We start from the raw sequence: 25866 nt of genomic DNA, 5'->3' as shown, positions 1-25866 counted from the left end.
AAAGATGGAAATCAGGAGGCTGGAGAGTGAAGGAATCATCAAGCCAGTGCAATTTGCAGAATAGCCAGCACCAGTCGTACCGATAGTGAAGCCCGATGGCTCAGTTTGTCTTTGTGGAGATTTCAAACAAACGGTAAACCACTTCTCGCAATTCAGTAAGTACTCAAATCCTCACACTGAGGACTTGTACACAAAGTTATTGGTGGGGGGGGGTCGCTGTCCTTCATGAGGCTGACATAAGCTACCCTTACCTGCAATTGCAACTGGATGAGGAGTCCCAGAAATATGCTACAATTAATACCTATAAGGGTTTATACCAGTATACAAGACTGCCATTTGGGGAATCATCAGCTTTTTCCTACGGACAATGGAGAACATTTTACAAGGGCTACCCCAGATTGCTATTTATCTGGATGATGTACTAATGAAGACCAACAAGCAGCACTTGGAGAACTTGAACAATGTGCTTAAATGTTTTTCCCAGGCAGGTATACTCCTGAGAAGGGCAAAATGTGTTCCAGGCACCCCAAGTGACCTATTGGGTTACAGAGTTGACAAAACCAGGTTACACGCGTTGGAAGAGAAAGTGAGCGAAGATTAAAGGAGTCCCAGCTCCCATGTCTGTACTGAAGCTTAGGTTTTTCCTTGGGTTAGTGAATTATTATGGAAAATTCATACATTGCCTGGCCTCCATTTTAGCACACTTACAGCTGCTATCGAAAAAGTGTCAGCCTTGGAAATGACCACGTAGCCAAGAAGTGAAAAAGCAGCTATCGTCATCTAAGGTGTTGGCCTACTACAATCCAAAGCGAGACATAGTTCTCACATATGCTGCCTCCCCATATGGTATTGAGGTACTGTTGGCTCATTGGTGGCCCAATGGAGAGGCATGCTAAACACAGATAGAGAAGTAAGGTTTGGCAGTCGTCTTTGGTGTGAGGAAGTTGCACCAGCATGTTTATGGACACGCATTTGTCTTAGTAACAGATCACAAACCCCTGCTAGGGTTACTAAGGAAGACAAGGCGATGCTGCCCATAACTTCAGGCAGAATTCAGCGTTGAACCCGTATATTCAGCCCATATAAGTTAGAACAACATCCAGGAAGCCAAGTAGCTAATGGAGATGCCTTGAGCCACCTCTCATTGGCAGTTACTCCACTTGTGGTGCCTTTCCCTGGAACAGTCCATTACAGTTTTGAACTTCCTGGACACCCTTCCAGTCACCGCTGACAATGTCCAGCTGAGGACACAAAAAGATCCAGTCCTATCGAAACTAAAACAGCTGGTGGGTAATCAGAGAAACAGAAGGGCCATCGCCACCTGGACTGAAACCTTTCTGGACCCAACAAGACCAAATCACCATACAGCATACAGTAATTGTCCAGACCAAAGGTTGCCGCCAGATACTGGCTGAACTCTGCCAGGATCATCCAGGGGTTTCCAAGGTGAAATGCCAGCAAGGAGCTAAGGCTGGTGGTTGGGGTTGGATGCTGATTTGCTGGGTTGATGGGGCAGTGCTCAGAGTGCCAACAAGCACAAAACTTTGCCACCAGTAGCGCCCCCACATTTGTGGGAATGACCGGGAAAACACTGGACTCAACTGCATGTCAACTATGCCCGTCCTTGAATGGGCTCAATGTTCCTGTTCATTGTGGACATGCCCAAAGTGGTTAGATGTGCATGAAGTTTATGTGGCAAACTGCTTGATGATGGTTGAGAAGCTGCAAGCATTGTTCGCGATACGCAGACTCCAGACAGCGAGACATCATTTACCAACAGGGATTTGTTTCCTAAAGTCAAATGGCATTCAGCATATAAGGACAGCTCCATATCATCCTTCTTCCAATAGTCTAGTGGAAAGACTGGTCCAAATGTTGAAGGTTAGCTTAAAGAAGCAGCCAACAGCATCACTTGATACAAAACTATTGCAGTTTCTGTTCGATTATAGGACCCTCCCTCACATAACAACAGGGCTAGCTCCAGCAGAGTTGCTGATGGGGAGAAGACTCCGGACCAGCTTAAACCTGATATTGCCAGACCTGGGCGGGGGGGGGGTGAAATGGCAGCACGAATGCCAATGCCAGCCACATGCCACTTCTATGTGAGAGAGACAATTTAATTCAGGGACGAAGTTTGGCGTTGGACCATAGAAATGGCCCTGTATGCATACAAGGTGAGGTTGACGCAGGTTCAGGTCCCGTCACTTACAAAGTTCAGGTAGATGATACAGTCCTGAACAAACACATGGATCACCTGAAAGCTGTTACCTCGCTAACAGGTCAGGAGGAAAACATACTTGGCCCCTCAGAACAAACAGAAGGCCTGTTGGAAAGCATAGGTTCTCCACCTCCGTCTAATATCGAGCAAATCTCAGAATCCAAGATGGATGCAGCTATGATATTGTTGCTGCCGGAAGAAATGGAGAAAACTCTCTCCAGACGCAATAGGAGGGATACGGTCCAGTAAACACCGCCCACGTCAGAATCCGTATCAGAGGAACCGGACTTGGAGTGAATACATCACGTGAAAAGCTTCAAACCAAAGACTAGGCCCATCATCGCAGATTTAGGAGGAGAGGGATGTAGTGATTGGAACCAGACTGACCTCATTGACAACGAGGTAATTCAGTAGGGCTGTTAACCAGGGTCATTCAAGAAAGCCTGGCTGATTAATATAACCAGATTAGATCACTGGCCACTCGCGTGTTTCCTTTCTTCCTGGTGGTGGAAACTTAATAAAGATTTGTACATCTTTCACTGTGTCTCACACCTGCACACACACAACATGGGTGCTGGGGAAAATATAAGCACTACCACAGTTAGGAGGTAATGTGGGGGTTATAATAGAAAAAATATATAACCAGGAGATTTAGAGTCTCCTCAGTTTAGGGCACTGACTCTGTGCTGGCTGGTTATAAAAAAAGAGAAGGGGAAAAAACAGATTAGATCACTGGCCACTCAAGTGTTTCCTTTCTTCCTGATGGTGGAAACTGAACAAAGATTCGTACATCTGTTGTCTTTCACTGTGTCTCACGCCTTAGGTGTGTGTCTGCGTGTGTTGAGAGGTAAGTATTTGCTGCATCCTGAAGTGGACCCTGCCTGTTGGCGTGGACCATCCCCTGTGAGTTAACTGCACTTTTTAAAATGAATTGTATTCCTGTGAGTGGGCCTGGTTCTCTGTGGAGAGATCAGGCCTCTATGGAAACTGTATGTGCTGTGGGTTGGGTATTTGCAGCCTTCAGGAGTGAACTTTGCACACTGGAGTAGACTCTGTTCTTGAGAATGGATTCTGCATTTTGAAGAGAACTGTTTATGGTAATTGACTTTGTACCAGAAGGGACTCTGTTTGTTGGTAATTTACTCTGTTTTGTTGCTTGTTGGATTTATCACCTGCACTGTCTTGTGTGTCCCTGGGTTTGGCAGGCCTTACTGTGAGCCAGAAGCCTCATAGGAAGTCCTGAAAGCTGTGACCACAAGAGCCAAAGGGTGGGTAGGCTGTCCTGAGAACCAGAAAGTTGGTGGGTTGCTGCAAAAGCCAGAAGGTGGGTAGGTCACCCCAATGCCATTTGCTCCGAGAGCTGGAAGGTGGATAGGCTGTTCTGAGCAATGTCATCCCGAGAAGGGGTAATTGAGACAGGCTGTCCTAGAGGAAAGTGTGTCAGAGCTGCTGAGAGCCATCAGGTGCAAAGGGGCAGGCTGAGATCCAGAAGTCTTGTGGGCTGCCCTGTGCGCCGTTGTCTGAGGAAAGAGGACGGGCTGTCCTATGGCCAGAAGATGCGTCAGGTGTGTCTGGGCAGACCGAGGGCGTAGAGGCGGGCTGCCTTTGAGTGGCTAGAAGATGGGAGATTTGCTGGGTTGCCAGGAGTGTTTGTGATAAATGCACTGTTCTATTGTTCAGTTTATTAGACTGTTTGTATGTGATTGCCTCGACTGTTTCCTTTCTGATATGATTTCCTTTTTGACACTTCCCACGGGAGCCTGTACCCCATAACCTGAGCTATCTCCAGAATTAAAAATCACACAACACCAGGTTATAGTCTAACAGGTTTAATTGGAAGCACACTAGCTTTCGGAGCAACGCTCCTTGCGTCGCTCCAAAAGCTAGTGTGCTTCCAATTAAATCTGTTGGACTATAACCTGGTGTTGTGTGATTTTTAACATTGTACACCCCAGTCCAACACCAGCATCTCTGAATCATATCTCCAGAATATTAGTTTTGTCCATTTTAGGGACATAAAACAGCAGGCCCTGTATTGACAGCTGTGGTACACCATCCACCTCTTTTCCCTCATCCACGCCTTGGCATGCCCATTTGCCATGAGGTGGTGGGGATCCCCAGTGAAGGGCTCGCTACATGGGAGCCCTTCCCTTCCTCTTGGGGATCTGTGGTGGAGGGTGATGCACACAATGGTCTCCTGCAGATTGCTTTGGTTCATAGACTCCTGGCCTAACTGCTCGTTCTGTGGTGCTGTGGAGTCCATGGACCACGTATATATGGTATGGGCATTTACACTCTCTTCAGGTTTCTGAAAAACCTTCTCCTCTGCTTTTGGTTGCACTTCAGCCTCACACTCCTGATCTTTGGGCACCCAGTGCAAAGTGGGGAGAGCAGGTCAGAGAACCTCTTCTTGGGCCTTCTCCTGGGCCTGGCCAAACTGGCCACACTGTCTATCAACTCCTTTTGAGGTTATCAGGGAAAGGTGGGCACTGTGGGGTATGGCGTGTTTCATTTCCCCACTCCGACTCTAGTCCCTGCCCTCCCCTTCACCTTTTTGAGCACGCAGCATTGCCCTTTTGATGAGAAGGACACGACTTGTCATGGCCACGCGGGTGTTTCCTTTCTGCCTGGTGGTGGAAAATGAATAAAGATTTATGCAATTGTTATCTTTCACTGTGTCTCTCAGCTGCATACACACAACATGGGTGCTGGGGAAAAAAATAAGCACTACCACTGTTAGGCGGTAGTGTGGAGGTTATGAAAATATGACCAGGAGATTTTCTGCCAGATACATAACCTCAACTACGCCATGCAGCTCCTGTTTATCAACCATAGTGGCTTGGAGGTCACCCTCAGGACAATCACTTATATCAGGACCTGATCATTGTCTGGAACGTGGTAGAATCACATCGTACCTACCCTCCAGCATGAGTAGCAGCTGTCGTTAGGGAGCAGTTGCTCAGGAATCTGCATGTTCATACTTGCAGGTACGAATGGCTGTCAGATGGGAGGGCCGTCGTGGCGAGGGTGATCAGGTTTGGGGATGTGCTGGGTGGTAGGGATGGACCCTGCTGCAGGATTTGGCAAGCAGGGTGGCAGTAGACGTCCAGTTCATGATCACTGCCATTCAACGCCTTAAAACGGTGGTGCTTGGATTCAACAAAGTGCATCAGTTGGAGAATGCTCAGGTGTGCAATGAAATCCCACCTGCATGTACGGCTGCCCTGATGGAATTTCTCTTTGGCCCCAAGGTCCTGTATCATCCGCAGGAGGCTGTGCCCCACAACCTGAGCTACCTCAGAGTTTTAGATTTGTCCCCTTCAGGGATGTAAAACTGAACGCTCTGTATCAACTGCAGCTGTACTCCGTCCACCTCATGTCCCTTATTTACCGCCCGGACATGCCTTAGCGTGCCCGTTTACCACCGAGCAGTGGGGATCCCCAGTAGAGAGCTCTCTACATGGGAGTCCTCCCTCTTTCACTCGAGAATTTGATGTGGAGGGTGCTGTATGCAGTAGTCCCCTGCAACCGGTGACTGTGATGGTTCACGGACTCCCAGTCCAACTGCATATTCTATGGTGCTGTGATATTTGTGAATCATGCATATATGGGGTGAGGCCATCTGCACTCTTGTTTTGTTTTCCTCAAGGACCTTCTTTTATGTTTCTGGATGCACTTCAGCCCCACACTTCTGATCTTTGGGCACACCCGCTGCAGGGGGCAGGACAAGTCAGAGGATCTCCTCGTGGGTCTGCTCCTGCACCTGGCCAGTCTGGCCATAACAGGTCCAGGCAATGGACCATGGTGGGGGTCGTTATGGCTGATTACCTGCCCCTCTTTCCCTGTTACCTCCGGGCCCGGGTGTCCCGAGAGGAGGATGCAGTGTCTACCAACACCCTCAGGGTTTTCAGGGAGATGTGTGCACTGCAGGGTGTGGAGTGTTTTATTTCTCCCTCCGATTCTATTTTGATTTAGTCCTTGACCTCCCCTTCACTTTTTGATCACTCAGGCATTGCCCTTTGTTGAGAAGGGCGCTGTTTGTCACTGGCCATTCGGGTGATTCCCTTCTTCCTGGAACATGAATAAAGACTTCTGCACTCGTTGTTCTTCACTGTGTCCTACACCTGCACACACACGAAATGGGTGCTAGGGAAAAATAAACACAACCAGTGGTAGTGTGGTTGTTTGGAAAAAAAAATATAACCAGGCGATGAAAATCTCCTCAGTTGAGGACTGACTCTGAGCTGGCTGGCCACACAGCCAGTGTAAAAAAGAAAGAAAAATAAATATAACCAGGAGATTAGAACCTCCTCTGTTGAGGACTGGCTCTAAGTTGGCTGGCCACATCCAATGTACTGTGCACTAAAAAATAAAGGGTAACTTGTTGATGTGAACCAGCCTCTGTGCAGGTATTTCAAAGGTGACAGGAGAAAACAGGATGTGCCTGAAGAACATTCTATAAAACCAGGAGATGAGAATCTCCTCGGTTCAGGTGACTGATTCCGAGCTAGCTAGCCACAGCCAGTGTGTTACTGTTATTCAGTTTTGAGAATTGATCTCTGAGCTGGTTGGCTACACCCAGTGTTTGCTGTTATATTTTAGTTCTCATCAGGGAACTTTTTTTTTATTTCACTTGCTTTATTTTCTAAGCAAGGATAATGATGATTGTGTGGCAGGGCCTGGCCCTTGCACTATAGTTTTTAGTGTTTGCACATTATTTTTGCACGTGTTTTTACCTTTTTGTGTCTGGACTGACTCTGTTGTCGGGTGCAGACTCTGCCTTCTGGCACAAACTCTGTTTTGGTAAGGGACTCAGCCTTATTGTTTTACTTACACTGTATCTTGCCTGTCCCTGGATCTGGTAGGCTTTACTGTAAGATGCAGAGTGAGTAGGTTGTTCTAAAATCCAGATAGTTCATAGGTTGTCCCAAAAACCATCGCCCCAAGAACCAGAATGTGGATCGACGGTCCTGAGCACCATCGTCTCAGGAAAGTATACGGGCTGGCTGTCCTAAAGGTGGCTGGAAGCCACACAGGGGTGTTCCAAGAGCCAGAAGGTGAGTACACCATCCCGACAGCCAGAAGGTGGGTAGGCTGTCCCAAGAGCTGGAAGGTGGGTATGTTGTCCCAAGAACTAGACAGTGGGCAGGCCTACCTGAGTACCAGCATCCTGGGAGGTGTGAGGATGAGCTGTCCTAGAGGTGGCCGGAAGGGGCTTAGGGACTGACCAAAGCCGAAGCGGCGGACTGAAAGCCAAAAGGGGTGCGGGAGCAGACAGAAAGCCAGAAGGGGCGTAGGTGCAGTCTGCCTTGGAGTGTATAAAAGGCGGGAGGGGCGGGTCATTTGCTGGTTTACCAGGGGTGTCTGTGTAATATACACTGCTTTACTATTTGTCGATCAGGCTGTTTTGTATACATTTGTGTCTGCTGCGTTCTCTTCAGTAAAGTAAGGTGGAATTTGAGGTTCATCCGCATTTCCCTGGAAATTGGTGGGTTCTAGGGTGGGCTTTGCCACCCCTTTCCCCTGTGCATTGTTGTTTGTTGTTCACTGTTGACTGTTTTGTAATTTTGTACAGTTTTAATAAAATATGATATAACCAGGAGGTTTAGAATCTCTCCAGTTCAGGGGATTGACTCTGAGCTGGTTTGGCCACAAAAGAAATATAACCAGAATCTCCTCAGATCAGGCGACTCAGAGTTGGATGGCCACAGTTAGTGTACTGTGTATTTAAATTTGGTGATGAGATACTAGCCTCTCTGCAGTTGTTTCAGTAACAAATGCTGAAAAATTAGTCACCTAACACTTATTTGTTGTGAAAGTTCAACTTCTAGCAGTCTGACTCAGACAAGAAATTAGCAGTATAAGTCTCTGTGGGTACCCACCCACATGTATCATGGCATAGTAGAAGCATGTGTCGAGCATAAATATTGTTTTGAAGATGTGGGTGCACCTTTAAGAGAGTGAAGGATGATCGACTGGGACAACACTACTATTATAGGACAAGCCAAACAGAGAACAGCCAGGGAATTCCTAGAGGCATGGCACTCATCCACAGATTCAATGAATAAGCACATCGACCTGGACCCAATATATCGACCACTGCAACAGACAGCTGGAACTGACAACCGGAAGCGGCAGAGACAAACCACTATAAATGCCAAAGGAAACATCACAGAAGCACTTCACAGGAGGCTCCCAAGCACTGAGGATGTCACCTAGACAGGGGACGAAACATCTGCAACACAAATTCCCAGCTCGGCGAACAGAACCACAACAACAGAGTGAAGGACTTGGCAAGTACAACGAGTGCTGGAGAATTTACAAAGTAACATTTGATTAAGAACAAACAGCGCACTCTGAGTTGCTATGAGACAAAAAACACAAATTCAAATTCGGCCAATCAGTTTAAATTATACCCCAAAAAATATCAAACACCAATCTAATTTGAATTGAGTATATTGACAACCTTAAAAGCCAATGATGCAATCTGATGCTTTGGGGGTATAAGACCAGGGAAAATTGAACAGTTGAGAGGAGAACTGCCAAGCCCAGCATGTAAACAGACTGCTTGAAAAAAAGCTCTCTTAAAAGTACCTTTTCGATCAGTGACTATGATGCAGAAATTCCGAAGAATGAGGAAAGAAGACACAGGAAGACCCAAATAGAAGTAAGATAGCTGCATGGTTTTGAGATAAGAAGTGTGGTTTTGTAATTCTTAATTGGGAATTTTATCAGACCAGTATTAGAGAAGGGAAGGTAAAAGATAGGTTAGAGGAAGAAATGGTAAATAGTTGTTAGTTAATTATTCTCTGTCATACTTTAAGAAATAAAGTTATTAATTTTTACTTTAAGCGACCCTTGGCCACTCGAATTTTTACAAATTACTGCACAGGATAAATCTTTTCTGTGTTGCTGGTTTTAAATTAAGCAGAAGGGTTTACCTCATGTCGTAACAATATATAGTACGTGTTCTTAATATGAAAGGAGACAATCTCACATTTATCCAAACTTCAAACACCACAATACCAATATTAAGTACATGACATCAAATACCAAAATAACAGCAGGCAAAAGATGTAATGCACTTTATAATCAAACTATACATGAACTTAGTTTTGCATTCATGTTCAGACTTTTTTAATGTGGTTACTAATATTATGAAAGTATTACATTGTGGATTCTGCACTTTGGTTTGCCAGTGCACTGCTCAATGTGTAATGTTTGAACAGAACAAAAAAACATTTAAAGGAGGAAAAACAATAGTGAAGTTGGAGTTCCACATCAGTCTTGAAATCATTTATTTGGAAGCATTAGATTTCCGAGCACTGCTCCTTCATCAGGTAGCTTTGGAAGGGGATCATAAGACACAGAATTTAAAGCAAAAGATTAGTGTCATGCAACTGAAATGATATATTGAACAAACCTGGATTGCTGTTAAGTCTTTCACCTTTTAGAATGGGTTGCAGGTTTCGGTTCATTAATATGTAAATCCCAGCACTTCTCCTAAGCCACATTCTCAAGATAATTTATGGTTTCATAAACAAAGATGACATCTCAGCTCAGACATTTAAGGTGTGAGGTTAGAGGCTGTCTGTATCTCAGTCTTGAGTCAGACTGGTTCTATTTCCAAAGTAGGAATTTATAAAATACTACATGCATTGACTGCCTGCAGATTGTACGCTTTTTGAGCAAAATAGAATGCATCTGCAAATATAATTCTGCAAATGCAAATTCACCCCATAGACTTATATGTGTGTGTGCATCCATGAGAGAGAAAGTGACAGACAGAATCTAACCTCACACCTTTAATGCATTGCCTGAGCTAAGATGTCACTTTTTTTTAAATAAAACATTAAGTTATCTCGAGAATGTGAATTAAAAGTTCTGGGATTTACATACTAATGAATCGAAACCTGCAACCCATTCTAAAAGGAGAAAGACTTAACAGCAATCCAGGTTTGTTCAGTACAGTACAACCTCGATGATCTGAACAAGGGGGGGGGGGGGGGGGGGGCGGGTAGGGGGAGTATTTTGTTCGGATGACTAGTCGTTCAGATAACTGTTGTCATTTATGAGTGCGGTTATCCGAACATGCCTCAGTTATCCAGCCATACACGCCATAATACCGATTAACAGATTACTGATTTGATAGTAATCAAGCAGTAATTTGAGTGCGGTTATCAAACATGTCTCAGTTATCCAGTAATGCAAACCATTTAACTGATATGCTGAGTTGCCTAATGCTGTTTTTATGGGACCTTGAGACCTTGTTTGGATAATCTGAAATTCGGATAATTGATGTTCATTTAATCGAGGTTATACTGTATATCACTTCAGTTGCATGACACTGTAGTCTTTTGCTACAAATTCTGTGTCTTATGATCCTCTTCCAAAGCTACCTGATAAAGGAGTAGCACTCCAAAAGCTAGTGCTTTCAAATAAACCTGTTGGACTATAACCTGGTGTTGTGTGATTTTTAACTTTGTTCACCCCTAACTTTGTTCACCCTCGTCCAACACTGGCACCTCCACATCAAGTCTTGCAGTCAACCTTCTCAGTCCTTTGTAAATGTCAGTCGCATTAGAAAAGGAAAATCTGTTGCCTACCCATATGTGCAGTCATGCATTAAACAACTCAGACTGGAAAATACAGACTCCATAACACAGTTACCAAACCAAAATTAAAATAGATTGTAGCTGACTCAGACATTGCAGCTATAATAGCATCAAAGGTCATTTTCAAAAGTGAACACTAAATAAAATGATTTCTCTTTCAGTCAGAATCCAATTGAGCTTCGCCAAAGTTGTCCTTACTATGAAAATTAGTGCCAATACATCAATATTGAAAGTTACGTGCTATTGACTTTTCCATAAACATGAAAATAAATCCAGAGCACAAAGTCCCTTGAAACTAAATATCATCAATCTCACTTAAGCAAGCTAACTGCACACACCAAAAAAAAGTCTTACTGGTGGATTGGGGGTATATAGTGTTGACTCGAGATTAAAACACTGTTTTATTTTTTCCATGATTGTGCATAGCCTGTTTGTTATACTGAATGGTCACATTAAGAATACTGTGCAGCCACCTTTGTGCATGCTAAAGGGAATTCTGTTTGTGCAGTCTGTTTGTTTCCCCCAGATTACTACTTGGCCACTTACAGGGAGTAATTCTACCAGCAATGTTCAGCATGAAATCCTCACCATCAGTGAGTCCAAAGCACAATTTTTAAAAAAATCAATTTTCAACTTTATACTAAGAGACATAAAATGTCTTTGTGAGTCCACTACCATAGTGCCTGTGGCATCCAGTATGACTCAGAACACATTTACAGCTTACTTCCTTCCCTTTAACCTGTGGTACTCAAGAGACTGCAGCTTTTACTGTATTTCAACCTCCATGCACAGCCTGCCTAGGGTATTGGCTGAACTGTGATTTGATGCTGTTTCTGTTCCTTTTCCTAATGGTCAGAAAAGAAAGCAAATAAGTGTAATTAGGAGTAATTAGTTTCCATTAGGACAGGATAAATGACCCTATTCGAATACAGCTGTAGCTCACATAGAATTATTTTCTTGTGGGAAGTGTCTGGTCTACACCTGGTTTCTGCCCAATGTCTCATGATTGGAATCGCAACTTCAGTATGTAAAGAAATCACAAACATGAAGGCCTAACCAGTCAACTCATGATGAAGTATTCCAGAAAGTAGGCCCCATGCTCAAAGTTGATTAAAACTGTGGCTGTCAACCAAAAATTAACAAGTCACTACAAATAGCACTATAACAGAATATGGATTCTCCCTTAAAGAATCACTTGTGGAAAAGACAGTAAGAAGAGACAATCTTCCAAGAAAAGAAAGGTTGAGAAGGAATAGCACAGTACAACTTAATTCACAACAAGTTCATATACCCCAAGAAGGAGATGCCTGTCTACCATTCAATGAACTAAACATGCCATCATGCTGGGTGGTAGAGCTAACAAAGTGCGAGGAAAGAAATTGTACAACGTGTCCAGATCTGCAGGAGAAAAAGCATATTTCCTGTTGACACCAGAATTTTCTTTGGAATATTAGTACTGATAATAGGAGGAATGCACTGTACAATTTCTGCTCAATGTCAACTGCTGCTTTCATTTGACAGGAATTAAAGATAAAGGCATGTTGTGGTGTAAATTGCTTCCAGATTTAGGACAATGACTCCATAAAACAGACAAATGGTATATTAAGTTCAAAGTTTGCTGCCAAACAACTTAAAATTCCAGCTTTCTTCACACCATAGATTTTGTCAAAATCCAGGTCAGAAAGGCTTCCAATTAAGATAGGTTAAATGAGCTTTTTCAAAAGATAAATACAATTGACAATATTACAAGATCTGAAAACAATACTTGACACCAAGCAGATTTTGCTGCTGCTTTTCCGGTCCCTGAAACTCAAGTTTTTTCATTATCTTTGTAGCTAGCAACATGAAAGTGAATTCATGCACACAGCAGTTTGGTGCCACCTCTTGTTTAGTTACTGTACTGTAACTTCTTACAAACATAAAACAAGATAACGCAACATTTAAAAGAGATCCAGCAGCTTTACTCTGCTGAAAACAACTGCTACAACAGAGTCTATATCACTGCTGTGACTAAAGACATCATAACAGCATTTCTGACTCTAAACAAATGAAACAAAAAAAACTGTGGATGCTGAAAGTCAGAAACAAAAACATTGCTGGAAAAACTCAGCAGGTCTGTAGCAACTGTAGAGATAAATCAGAGATAATGTTTCCTGTCCAATGACCCTTCTTCACAAGGGTAAATAGACATGATTTGGAGATGCCAGTGTTGGACTGGGGTGTACAAAGTTAAAAATCACACAACACCAGGTTATAGTCCAACAGGTTTAATTGGAAGCGCACTAGCTTTCAGAGCATCGCTCCTTCATCAGGTGGTTGTCCAACCTGATTAGCGGCACTCTGAAAACTAGTGTGCTTCCAATTAAATCTGTTAGACTATAACCTGATGGTAAATAGGAAAAGATTGGTATTTATGCAGAAGATGGGATGGGGGAGGAAGATGGAGAGTAAACAATAGGTGAAGGTAGAATCCAAAGAGAGAGAAAAACAGTTGGACAGACAAGGATGGTTGGAGGTAAAAGTCAATCTCCATTTGCAGATATTCATTCCCCGAGATCGACCTTTACCTTTTCTGAGCTACCATAAGTTCTAAAGAAGGGTTACTAGACCTGAAATGTTAACTCTCATTTCTCACCACAGATGCGGTCAGGGGGTGGGTTTTTGCGACAATTTCTGTTTTTGTTTAACATTTAAGACTCCTTTTGTACTCCTCAGCAAAGTAGGAAAACAAGAGCTTCATAACCTGAAACTGGCTGTTATGCAAAGTTGAGTGTTATAAAAATGCTATTAAATTATTCCAATTCCTGCACTTGATGTCAATTTCATGTCCACCACTACTGAAGGCAGAAGTTCATACTAGATCATATCTCTATAGCAGTTGCTTTCTAATATCTCAACCAAGTGGTTATTACTCAGAAATTATAGGACAGAAACAGTCATTTGACCTATCTGATCCATCTGTTGTTTGAGCTCCACGAGTCATTGAGCACATTAAAATCAGAGGTGAATATATACTATATACTAAAGAAATTATATTACACAGGATAATGTGGAAAGGTGGGAGTGTTGAAGTAAATCAGCCATGATACTGCTGAATGGCAGAGCTTTCTCAAAGGACCATTGCCTACTCTAACTCCTATTTATCATGCTCTGTTTGCTCAAACATTTTATTCCTTTGTCTCTATGTACTAACCTGGCTTCCTCTGAATTGCAACTCCTGTCATTCACCTCAACAACTCTGTGGTAGCACATTCCACATTTTAAACACAGTTCTTGTGAATTCCTCATTGGATTTATTAATTACTATGGGCCTTAGTTTTGAATTCCTCCATTCCTCTTTTAACCTTTAATTATATTCTTATTTTTATAATGTGCTCTTTTTAAATATAGATTATAATAATCTGTGGAAAGTTATTAAAATATCAACCTCAATCTCTTCCCTGCACCCCTACATCAGTAGAGCCAACATCAGTTCCCAAGATCAAAAGACAAATTCAGTACAGAACAACCATCAAACTTCCTGGCCTGTGTAACTCAATGCCATATCACATGGCATATTTATTTGCTAAATCATCATGGAGGTATTTGCATACTTTTCTTTAAAAATTAATTAACAAGATATGGCCAGCATGCATTACCCATCCCTAACTGTTCAGAGTGAATAGAGTCGCTGTGGTCTGGAATTACATGTTGGCCAACCAGAAAGGTGGCAGATTTTCTTCCCCATTGGGTTTACTCACACCCCAGAGACATGAGTACATAATCAAGGCTGATTCTTCAGTAATGCACTCTCAAAGCATGAGATATTAAACCATCGCTCATCTACCTCTCAGCTGGATTTTAAAATGATATTTTATGATTTGAAAAATAAATAGGTGAGTTCATTCTAGTACACAGCAGAGAAATATCTCTCTCAACAAAAATGATTACTATTAAAACAGATTATCTGATCATACGTATTTCTATTTGTGGGACTTCAACATGTGCAAATTGTCTGTCACATTTCCTATGTATGACAGTGACTACGTTTCAGATTACTTCAATGGCTGTGAAGTATTTTGGGACATCCTGAGATTGTGAAAGACGTTAAAGAAATGCAAGTCTTTCTTACATCTATTCATCAGGAAAGGTTAGCAGTTCAGTTCAGCTCTGATTACTCTCTTATATTGAAATACTCACAAAATTTTCATAATTTTTCACTCCAAGTCTCTCTTTGCCACTATAATATGCCTCTACATGTTCCTATTCATCAATTAAGCATCCTGTTAAAAATGCTTGGAAACATTCTGAGTTTGTAAAAGGCATTATTTGAATGCATCTTTATTTAATGTAGCCAGGATGAATGTATTTTTTTCCTCAACTTTTACCTGAGGTGCCACAATGCTAGTTGATCATCCCTCTCCATCTCCTCCTATCAGTCACCCATTCTTCTTCCAATCCCCTGCTGCCTTTATATCTATTCCCAGTGCATCTTTCCATTTGACCTTAGGCTTCCTCTTCTTCTTCTTCATGGCAGTCCTGTTATCATCACTCACCTCAACATTTTCTCTCCCCTTCTCTCCAAAACAGTTAGTCAAAGAATTTCAATTCTTCTCAGCTGGGATAAATGTGTCCTTTAAGACCTAGTTATCGTGCACAACCCAAGTCTTTCTTTAATTTTTTTATGTCTAGCTGCATACATATAATACATACTACAAAACCTCAATACCATATTCAGAATCTCTCTTCATACCCCTTGATGCCTCTAGCATCTATAAATCTATTTCTTTTTAAAACATGTTCAGTGAATTGGCCTCCATTGTCTTCTGTGGTATAGAATTCCACAGGTTCAATAGCCCCTAAGTGAAGACATTTCTCCTCATCTCAGTCCAAAATGGCCTACTGTGTATCCTGAATCCGTAAACCCTTGTTTTGGACTCCCCCAGCCAGGAAAAATATCATTCCTGTATCCAGTCTTTCCAGCTCTGTCACTGACTGATATAGCTGTTCCTCTTAGACAGCCAGTACCCTCACCTTCCTTCGACTGACTGAACTGGTCCTCACCCTGAACAACTTCTCTTTCCAATCCTCCCACTTCCTCCAAACCAAAGGAGTAGCCATGGGCACCCGCATGGGCCCCAGCTATGCACCACACCCCACCTTTTCCTCCGCTACATCGATGACTGTATCGGCGCTGCCTCGTGCTCCCACGAGGAAGTTGAACAGTTCATCCACCTTACCAACAGCTTCCACCCCGACCTCAAATTCACCTGGACCGTCTCAGACTCCTCCCTCCCTTTCCTAGACCTTTCCATTTCTATCTCGGGTGACCGAATCAACACGAACATTTACTATAAACCGACCTCCTCCCACAGCTACCTAGACTACACCTCCTCCCACCCTGCCCCCTGTAAAAATGTCATCCCATATTCCCAATTCCTTTGTCTCCGCCGCATCTACCCTCAGGAGGACCAATTCCAAAAGCGTACAACCCAGATGGCCTCCTTCTTCAAGGACCGCAATTTCCCACCAGACGTAGTCGACGATGCCCTCCACCGCATCTCTTCCACTTCCCGCTCCTCCAACCGCCACCAGGACAGAACCCCACTGGTCCTCACCTACCACCCCACCAACCTCCATGTACAACGTATCATCCGCCGTCATTTCCGCCACCTCCAAACGGACCCCACCACCAGTGATATATTTCCCTCCCCTCCTCTTTCAGCGTTCCGAAAAGACCACTCCCTCCGTGACTCCCTCGTCAGGTCCACCTCCCACCAACCCAACCTCCACTCCCGGCACCTTCCCCTGCAACCGCAGGAAATACAAAACTTGCGCCCACACCTCCCCCCTTACTTCTCTCCAAGGCCCCAAGGGACACTTCCATATCCGCCACAAATTCACCTGCACCTCCACACACATCATCTATTGCATCCGCTGCACCCGATGTGGCTTCCTCTATATTGGGGAGACAGGCCGCCTACTTGCGGAACACTTCAGAGAACACCTCTGGGACACCCGGACCAACCAACACAACCACCCCGTAGCCCAACACTTTAACTCCCCCTCCCACTCCACCAAGGACATGCAGGTCCTTGGACTCCTCCATCGCCAGACCATGGCAACACGACGGTTGGAGGAAGAGCGCCTCATCTTCTGCCTGGGAACCCTCCAACCACAAGGGATGAACTCAGATTTCTCCAGTTTCCTCATTTCCCCTCCCCCCACCTTGTCTCAGTCAAATCCCTCGAACTCAGTACCGCCTTCCTAACCTGCAATCATCTTCCTGACCTCTCTGCCCACACCCCACTCCGGCCTATCACCCTCACCTTGACCTCCCTCCCCCTATCGCATTTCCAAATCCCCTCCCCCAAGTCCCTCCTCCCTACCTTTTATCTTAGCCTGCTGGACACACTTTCCTCATTCCTGAAGAAGGGCTTATGCCCGAAACGTCGATTCTCCTGTTCCTTGGATGCTGCCTGACCTGCTGCACTTTTCCAGCAACACATTTTCAGCTCTGATCTCTAGCATCTGCAGTCCTCACTTTCTCCTCTTACACAGCAACTACCTGATCATATGGGAGCTCCTGTGCACATTTTTTCTGTTTTCCATCTTAGATGAAAGATATGGGCACCCAGGAAATAATGCAAAGTAAATTTACAAGGAAAAGATTTGATGAGATAGGTGTACAGCAGACAGACATAATTAAAATGTGGAACTTGCTATCACAGGGAACATCTGAGCCAAATGGCATTGAGAGATTAAAGGGCAAATCAGACAAAGCAACCAAACAAACAGAAAGGATTTGTTGAAAGTTCAACGAATTAGTAAAATAAAAACATGTAGGAAACATGAACACTAGCACATACTTGTTGGGACAAATGGCCTATTTCTTTAAATTCTCTGTGGTTCTGTGTAAATACTTTTATCTTAGAGCATTGGAGGCTGAGGGTAACCTTATAAAGGTTTATAAAATCATGAAGGGCATGGATAGGGTAAATAGACATGGTCTTTTCCCCAGGGTAGGGGAGTCCAAAACTAAAGGTCAGAATTCTATAAGGGAGAGTCAGAGTCCTAGAGATGTACAGCACAGGAACAGACCCTTCGGTCCAACTCATCCATGAGATCCCAACCCAATCTCGTCCCTCCTCCCAGCACCTGGCCCATATCCCTCCAAACCCTTTCTATTCATATACCCATCCAGATGTCTTTGAAATGCTGCATTTGTACCAACCTCCACCATTTCCTCTGGCAGCACATTCCATACACGCACCACCCTCGCCATGAAAAGGTTGCCCCTTTAGGTCCTTCTTAAATCTTTCCTCTGAGTGTTGGGTCCACTACTTATCATTCATATAAATGATGAATTGGATGTGAGCATAAGAGGTATAGTTAGTAAGTTTGCAGATGAAAGAAAATATAATATGTCTTCATACACTTCAGATGTAATGTAGTAAAACTCCCAAGAATCAGGAATGGCTCAATTCCAGAGTTCATAACAACATTAAAAAAAGGAAGAAAGGCCACTTAATCATTCTCTAAGTATCTATCTGCATCTTTATGCACACTTAAGATTAATGTATCACTCAATGACAAATAATCAACTCTACCTACAACCCATAATCCAAGAGAGTTTGGATAAGGTATTCAAAAACAAAAAGTTAAATGGTATGTGAACAGCATATGCTCTCTGCACCTATTTACGTTTAATTCTAAAAGACTTGAATTGACCATTTTAGATCAGTATTTGCTGAGAAAAAAGGCATTTTATTGAATCTATTGGCTTGCATTCATCAAGATTATTCACAAGTATGCCAATTCAAGGGGAAAATCCAAATTCATTGATTGGTAAGTATATTGTGGATATTCCCAGGATGATTTAGCTGATCTGACTGCCCAGTTTTAAACAAACAGAATTTATTTACAAAATTACAGACTGAAACACAAAGAACAGAAAACAGAATACTGGATAACTTATCCTATCCTTAGCACAAAAGAATAAAAATGAAACAAACTAGGACTTACAGGCTTAATGTTAGAGAGAGAAAGAGGGTACCCGGCTGGACTTGCCCCAGCAATCTTTCTTCACACACTACTGCTGAACTGAATCAAAAACTCTAATCTAAACAAAAGCTAACTACACGGTTAGCTGGCCAGTCCCTTTTGCTTATAATGCTTTTTTAAAGACATGAAAGCCTTAGGCCAGAGGCATTATTAGGGGTAAACAAAAAAGGGCCCCAACAAACAGTGGCATGGGCAGCACGGTGACTCAGTGGTTAGCACTGCTACTTCACAGCACCAGAGATCCAGCTTCGATTCTAGCCTCGGGTGACTGTCTGTGTGGAGTTTGCACATTCTCCCTGCGTCTGTGTGAGTTTCCTCCACGTGCTCCGGTTTCCTCCTACAATCCAAAGAATGTGCTAGTCAGGTGAATTGGCTATGCTAAATTGCCAATAGTGTTTAGTCACATAGGTACATTAGTCAGGGGTGAATGGAGGGGAATGGGTCTGGTGGGTTACTCTTCAAAGGGTCGGTGTGGACTTGTTGGGCCAAAGGGCCATTTTCCATACAGTAGGAAATCTAATCTAATCAAACATTTCAGATACAGCCTAGATGAAGGCCTGGCCAATTACCTGCACTCTGGAAAAAAGCTCAAGGGCATAGTAACCCTGTAAAAAGATCAGCATTTTGACAAGTGCAAGATGAAAGGTTTCACAGAATCCATAGAATCCCTACAGTCTGGAAGCAGACCATTCAGCCCATCAGGTCCACACCAATCCTCCATAAAGAATCTCACCTATCTCATCCCTGTGATCCTGCATTTCCCATGGCTAATCCACTTCGCCTGCACATCCCTGGACACTATGGGTCAACTTAGCAAGGCCAATCCATGCACACATCTTTGAACTCATATTCTTTGAGGTCCACCTGGCTGACCTCATTACAATCACTACATCCCTCTCCCTCTGAGTCCAAGGGCATAGACCAGTGTTTTATCTTGTAGTGCCTCCTGGGGAATTTTAGCACTGAGTCAGATTCCTCCAACTCTGCTTCTGATACAGGTTAGAATTGAACGCAGGCCCCTGGCGTGCTGAGGCAGCAGTGCTAACCCCTGAACAACCGTACCACCCCTAACAAGTAGAATCAACAATGGATTCACAGCCATAATTAGACTTTTAATTCCAGAATTTTATTGAATTCAAATTCCACCATCTGCTGTGCTGGGGTTCGAACTCAAGTCTCCGAACTTTAATTAGGTCTGTGGGTTAACACTCGTGTGTAACACACAGTAGCTCACCTCTCGAGCCCAGAATGTCTCATGTCCATCTCAAAACCCATGGTTTCTTCAACGCTCGATGGACCGAGAAACCACAGGTTCTGCCAGCCTTTCAGTCAGATCTGAAGATCCGGGCACATTTTGTTCTCACCCCATTTGCAGCTTTCATGTGACCCACCTGCTTGTGCAGGACAGTTGCACCCACCCGAACGTTATATGGCACTGGACTTGACATCATGCCGGCTATGCCTCTTACCCATGCAGGGTCATTCCCATGGTTCCTACACCAAACTTTGTCCCTTGAAGTAAATTGTCTGTTTCTTTCACACAGTATCATGTTTTCAGCATTGGTGTTCCTGATGCAGTATCTGGTGGGACAATCAATATGCCATTCACTGTGATCTGGTCTCCCCAGATCCAGAACTTTTCAATCCTGATTGTGACAGCTCTTTGACTTCTCCCATCACCATCAGCTGTTTCAGTTTTGCCAGGACTGGATCTTTCTGCAACCAAAATCTGATATTGTCAGCTGTGACTGGAAGAGTGCCCAAAAATTTAAAATCATTATGGACTGTTGCAGTGGTAACACCACCAGCAGTGTATCTGTCAGAGGGAGACAGCTCAATCCATCTGCATTCGCTATTTGGCCTCCTGGATGGTGTTCCAATTTGTAGCATAAGCACATGGTATTAGAGCTGACTGCTAAATTCAACCTGAAGTTATGGGTCGCACTGCCGTGTCCTCTTTAAGTAGACCTTGCAGGGATGTGTGGTCCATTATTATTACAAATTTACATCTGTAAAGATCTTGGTGAAATCTCCTGACTCCAAAAATGGTAGTCATATCTTCTTTCTCTATCTGGGTATATTCACCCTCTGCATTAGCCAAAGTCCTGGATGCATATGCTATTCATCATTCCACTCCTTTGGACCACCTATGAGCTAATACCATCTCGATGCAATACCGGGAGGCAACAGCCATGGGAGCCGGGGCGCCTTTCATCACTCTCCCTTTATCTTCCAACAAATGTAATCTGGCTTTGTCAACTCTGTAACCCAAGTAGGGTCACTTGGGGTGCCTGGAACACATTTTTCCCTTCTAAGGCTTACGGCTGCCTTGGACATAGTTCTTAGATGTTTCTCCAAGTTCTTTAAGTGCTTCTTTTTGATCTTCCCCGTTATTAGTATGTCATTAGATAAATGATGACCTGGAGTAGACCTTGTAAAATGTTTTCCATCGTCCACTGAAAAATTGCACAGGCTGACTCTTCCCCAAATAGCAGTCTAATTTTTTAGTACTAACCTTTATCGGTATTAATTGAGCATACTTCTGAGAATCCTCATCTAACTGCAATTGCAAGTATGCATGAGTCAGTTCTTCATATAAATCCTCCATGCGAGGGACTGGGTATTTATTCAGCTGTGAAAAGTGGTTTATTGTTGTTTGAAATCCCCACAAAGGTGAACCAACCTTCAGACATCACAATCAGTATGACCAATGCTGCCCTTTCCACAAAATGGATTGACTTGACGACTCCTTCACTTTCCAGCCTTCTGATTTCTGCCTATACTTTTGGCAGTAAGGCAAATGGCACTGAGCGGGCTTTGAAAAATCATGGAATTGCTTCCTCGTCAACATGCAAGGTGGCCTTGGCTGCTTTGATAGTCCCTAGACCTTCCTGAAAAACTTTCAGATATTTAGTCTGGACTTTGTTCAGGCAACCATCTTCTAACTGAAAAATATTCAGCCAATCTAAGTAAATCTTTCTCAACCAATTTCACCCCATCAAGCTTGGGCCTGAGCCTTTTACTAAAATCAGTGTCAACAGAACCAACTGCTTCTCATAAGAGACCAGAACCAAAGCTGTACCCTTAATTTGTAAAGGTTCGTCGGTACAGGTTCTCAGTCTAACCGAGGTCTTGTGGAAACTTAAGGGTTGGAATCCAAAGCAAATTTTGTTAAAGACAGGTTCTGCGATCACTGAAACAACTGCAGCAGTATCGATCTCCATTAGAACCGAGTGATCATTTAACTAAACGTTTACTTTAGTTCTGATTTGGATGAAGCTAAGCAAGTTAACTGTTCCAAACCAGATGTACACTCTCCTGGATACTGGATACCTGAATTCTCCAATTCCATTTAGGTCTAATGGGACTCTTTCGCTGTCACAAGTATACATACCAGTTGCAACTACAATGGCTTGCCAGCTCAGATCCTGAAGAAAATTTTAACCATTTGACCAAGGTTTGGCTTTGTTTTGGGGTTTTGCTGAAGGCTGACCAAGATTCCCTCTGTTCAGGATATGTCCTGAGTGAGACTATGCAATTGGTAGTGTTCCCCGGTTCAGTCAGACTGGCAAGGGTGTTCCCTTCCTTCGGCATACTCTATGACATAAGCACATATGCCACATTTTTCAATGATAAAGCCAGTTGTGGTGCCTGTTTGAAGACCAGTTGGCCTCAGCTAGTAAGAACTTTTGCTTGATTACATCATTAATCCCACATACCAAAAAGTCTCTCAGCATCTCATTAAACGGTTAAACCAAAGTGACATTCCTCTGTCAGTCATCTTAAGTCAGTTAAAACTCCAGATACAGATTCCCCAATCCGGTTCTTGAATTGCCGAGTAAAAATGATTACGATTCAGAATTGGATGCGGCTTGGGTCATAATATTCCTTAAGTAAATCTATCAATCCTTGAAAGATTTTAGTATCTGATACCGCAGGAAAGTTAGAGACAAAAGAACTGCTGATGTTGGAATCCAAAGTACACAGGCAGGAAGCTGGAAGAACACAGTTAAAGGAAGTTAAAAGTTAAGCTCCTAATAATTGAAAAAGCTGTGGGTCCACAAGCTGTCGGGAGAATTACTCATTTCTTTCCATTGGCCCTAATATCATTTGCCCAGAAAAAGTAACACATTCCTTCCAGATACTGGACCCAGTCTTCAATGGCAGGATCAAACAAGTCAAGCTTCCCAAATAACAGCATGATGCCAGAATGCTTACTCCAACTCAAAGATGACTGTTACGAGCAAATTTCTTCAGGAGCATGCTTTGCTCACATCACCACTGAAAAGCTCCACAGAGGCCAGTATCCCATCACCAAGTCACCGTTTATTTATATGTGGAAATTCCTTGACACTGACCCAGCGCCCTCAGAGCATCAGGATATCTGACACTTCTGTTTTTTTTTAATTGTGAACAAACCTCTGACACTGCCATTTATTTTTTTTTTATTTTTTCTAAGCTCTGACACTTTTTTTTTTTTAAAAAACCCCCACACTACCACCTAACTGCGGTAGTGCTTATTTTTTCCCCAGCACCCATGTGTGTGCAGGTGTGAGACACAAGGTGTATGAATCTTTATTCAATTTCCACCACTAGGAAGAAAGGAAACACCCGAGTGGCCAGTGACAAGTAGTGCCCTTCACATCAAAGGGCAATGCTGTGTGATCAAACAGTGAAGGGGAAGGCAGGGATTAAATCAAAACAGAATTGGAGGGGGAAATAATGCACTCCACACCCTGTGGCACCCACCTCTCCCTGAACAACTCCAGGGAGTTGGTGGAGACCGCGTGCTCCTTCTCCAAGGACACCCGGGCTCTAACGTAACCGCGGAAGAGGGGCAGGCAGTTGGCCCTAACGACCCCCTCCACGGCCCACTGCCTGGACCTGTTTATGGCCAGTTTGGCCAGGCACAGGAGCTGACCGCCGAGGAGGTCTTCAGACCTGCCCTCCCTCCTCCGTACCGGGTGCCCGAAGATCAGGAGCGTGGGACTGAAGTGCAACTAAAAGCAGAGGAGGTGGTTTGTGAGAAAATCAAAAAAAAAAAGGGAGTGCAAACGCCCACACCTACTATACGGACTCCACAGCGCCACAGAACAAGCAGTTGGGCTGGGAGTCCGTGAACCACCGCAATCTGCGGCTGCAGGGGACCGCTGCGTGCAGCGCCCTTGACCCCAGATCCCTGAGAGAAAGGGGGAGGACTCCCGCACAGAGAGCCCTCCACTGGGGATCCCCACCGCCCGGTGGCAAATGAGCACGCCAACGAGTGTCCAGACGGTGGATGAGGGAGAAGAGGCGGACGGTGTGCAGCAGCAGTCGATACAGGGCCCACCTTTTTACATCCTTAAAAAGGGACAAAATGAAAATTCCGGAGGCAGTTCAGGTTGTGGGGCACAGGCTCCCGCGGGAAGTACGGGACCTTGGGGCCAATGTGAAATTCCATCCGGGCTGGGGTGAGTACGGACGGTTCCCACCGCACACCTGAGCATCCTCCGTCGGATGGCGGTGGCCACGTACCAGACGTCTACCGCTGCCCTGCTCGCTATGTCCTGCGACAGCATCCAGCTCCAGCCCCCGGCACCCAGCATGTCTCCGACCCTGGTCACCCTCGCCGCCACGGCCCTCCCCTCCAACAGCCACTCGAACCCGCGAGTACGGAGGTGTGGATTCCTGAGCAACGGCTCCCTGACGACAGCTGCTACTCCAGCCGGAGGGCAGGCACGACGTGATTCGGCCATGTTCCAGACAGCGATCAGGTCCTGGTAAAAGACAGGCAGCGTCTTGAGGGCGACCTCCAAACCGTCACGGTCGACGAACAGGAGCTGCGTGTCGTAGTTGAGGTTATGCACCTGGCGGAAAAAATACATCGCCAGGGCGCACCACCTAGGAGGAGGCTCGACGTAAAGGTATTGCTGCAAGGTCTGAAGGCGGAACGTCGCGACCTGGGTGCAGACGCACACCAGCGACTGACCGCCCTCCTCAATAGGGAGACTCAGAACCTGCGCAGCGACCCAGTGCATCTTTTTGTCCCAGAAGAAGTCAGCCAATGTTCTCTGGATGTCAGCAACAAAGCCAGGAGAAGGGACCAAAGTGAGCAGCCGGTACCACAGCATGGCGGCCACCAGCTGGTTTATGACCAGCACTCAACTCCTGTAAGATAGCACTCAGAGCAGTCCTGTCTAGCGGCCTAGGGTGAGCCGAGACTTTGGCCTCCAGCTCCTGCCAGTTGGCCGGCCAGAATTCCTCAGCCGAGCTGAGGTAGACCCCCAGGTAGAGGAGATGGGTGGTACTCCAGCTGAACCCCCGTAACTCCTCCAGCAGAGAGTCCACCCGCCACAGACCGACTAGTAGTCCGGAACATTTGGCCCAGTTGATCCTGGCGGAAGATGCTGCCGAGTACACGGCCTGGCACTCGCGCATCCTCCCCAGGTCAGCGAAAGTGAGGAGCACGTCGTCGGCGTAAGCCGAGAGGACCACCCCCGTGTCCGCGCCACGCAGAACCAGCCCCGACAACCTCCTCCGCAAGAGATGCAGGAAAGGCTCCATGCACAGGGAATACAGCTGGCCGGACAGGGGGCAGCCTTGACGCACTCCTCTCCCGAAGCAAAGGGGCGCCGTCAGGGTACCGTTAACTTTAACCAGACACTCTGCGGCGGCGTACAAGAGTCTGATCCGGGCGACGAACTGCGTCCCGAACCAGAATGCCCGCAGAGTCTCAAGGAGGTACTCGTGATCGAGCCTGTCAAACGCCTTCTCCTGGTCGAGACAGGAAGGCGCTAGGCAGACCAGCCCGTCGACAGAAATGGATCAGGTCCCGGACCAGGTGGACGTTGTCGTGTATCCTCGGGCCCGGACCGTGTAGGACTGGTCCGGGTGAATCATGTGGGCCAGCACGGAGGCCAGGCGAGAAGACAACACCCTGGCAAAGATTTTGTAGTCCGTGCTGAGGAGGGAGACCGGACGCCAGTTCTTCAAAGAACGAAGGTCCCCCTT

The 25866-nt window shown here is 44.9% G+C and overlaps 1 protein-coding gene across 2 annotated transcripts in view; it reads right to left on the bottom strand.

The window, feature by feature from the left end:
* The window catches only part of bcas3 (BCAS3 microtubule associated cell migration factor), a 1223934-nt gene that overhangs the window by 1127669 nt on the left and 70399 nt on the right, over window positions 1–25866 (bottom strand). The gene's annotated exons all lie outside the window — the stretch shown is intronic.

The sequence above is a fragment of the Chiloscyllium plagiosum genome, unplaced genomic scaffold (assembly GCF_037043375.1).
Source record: "Chiloscyllium plagiosum isolate Xiang-an unplaced genomic scaffold, Cpla_swu_hap1 HiC_scaffold_31, whole genome shotgun sequence".
In the NCBI taxonomy this organism is placed as follows: domain Eukaryota; kingdom Metazoa; phylum Chordata; class Chondrichthyes; order Orectolobiformes; family Hemiscylliidae; genus Chiloscyllium; species Chiloscyllium plagiosum.
The sequence above is the reverse complement of the archived record's forward strand: the minus strand, read 5'-3'. Positions and strand labels throughout refer to the sequence as shown.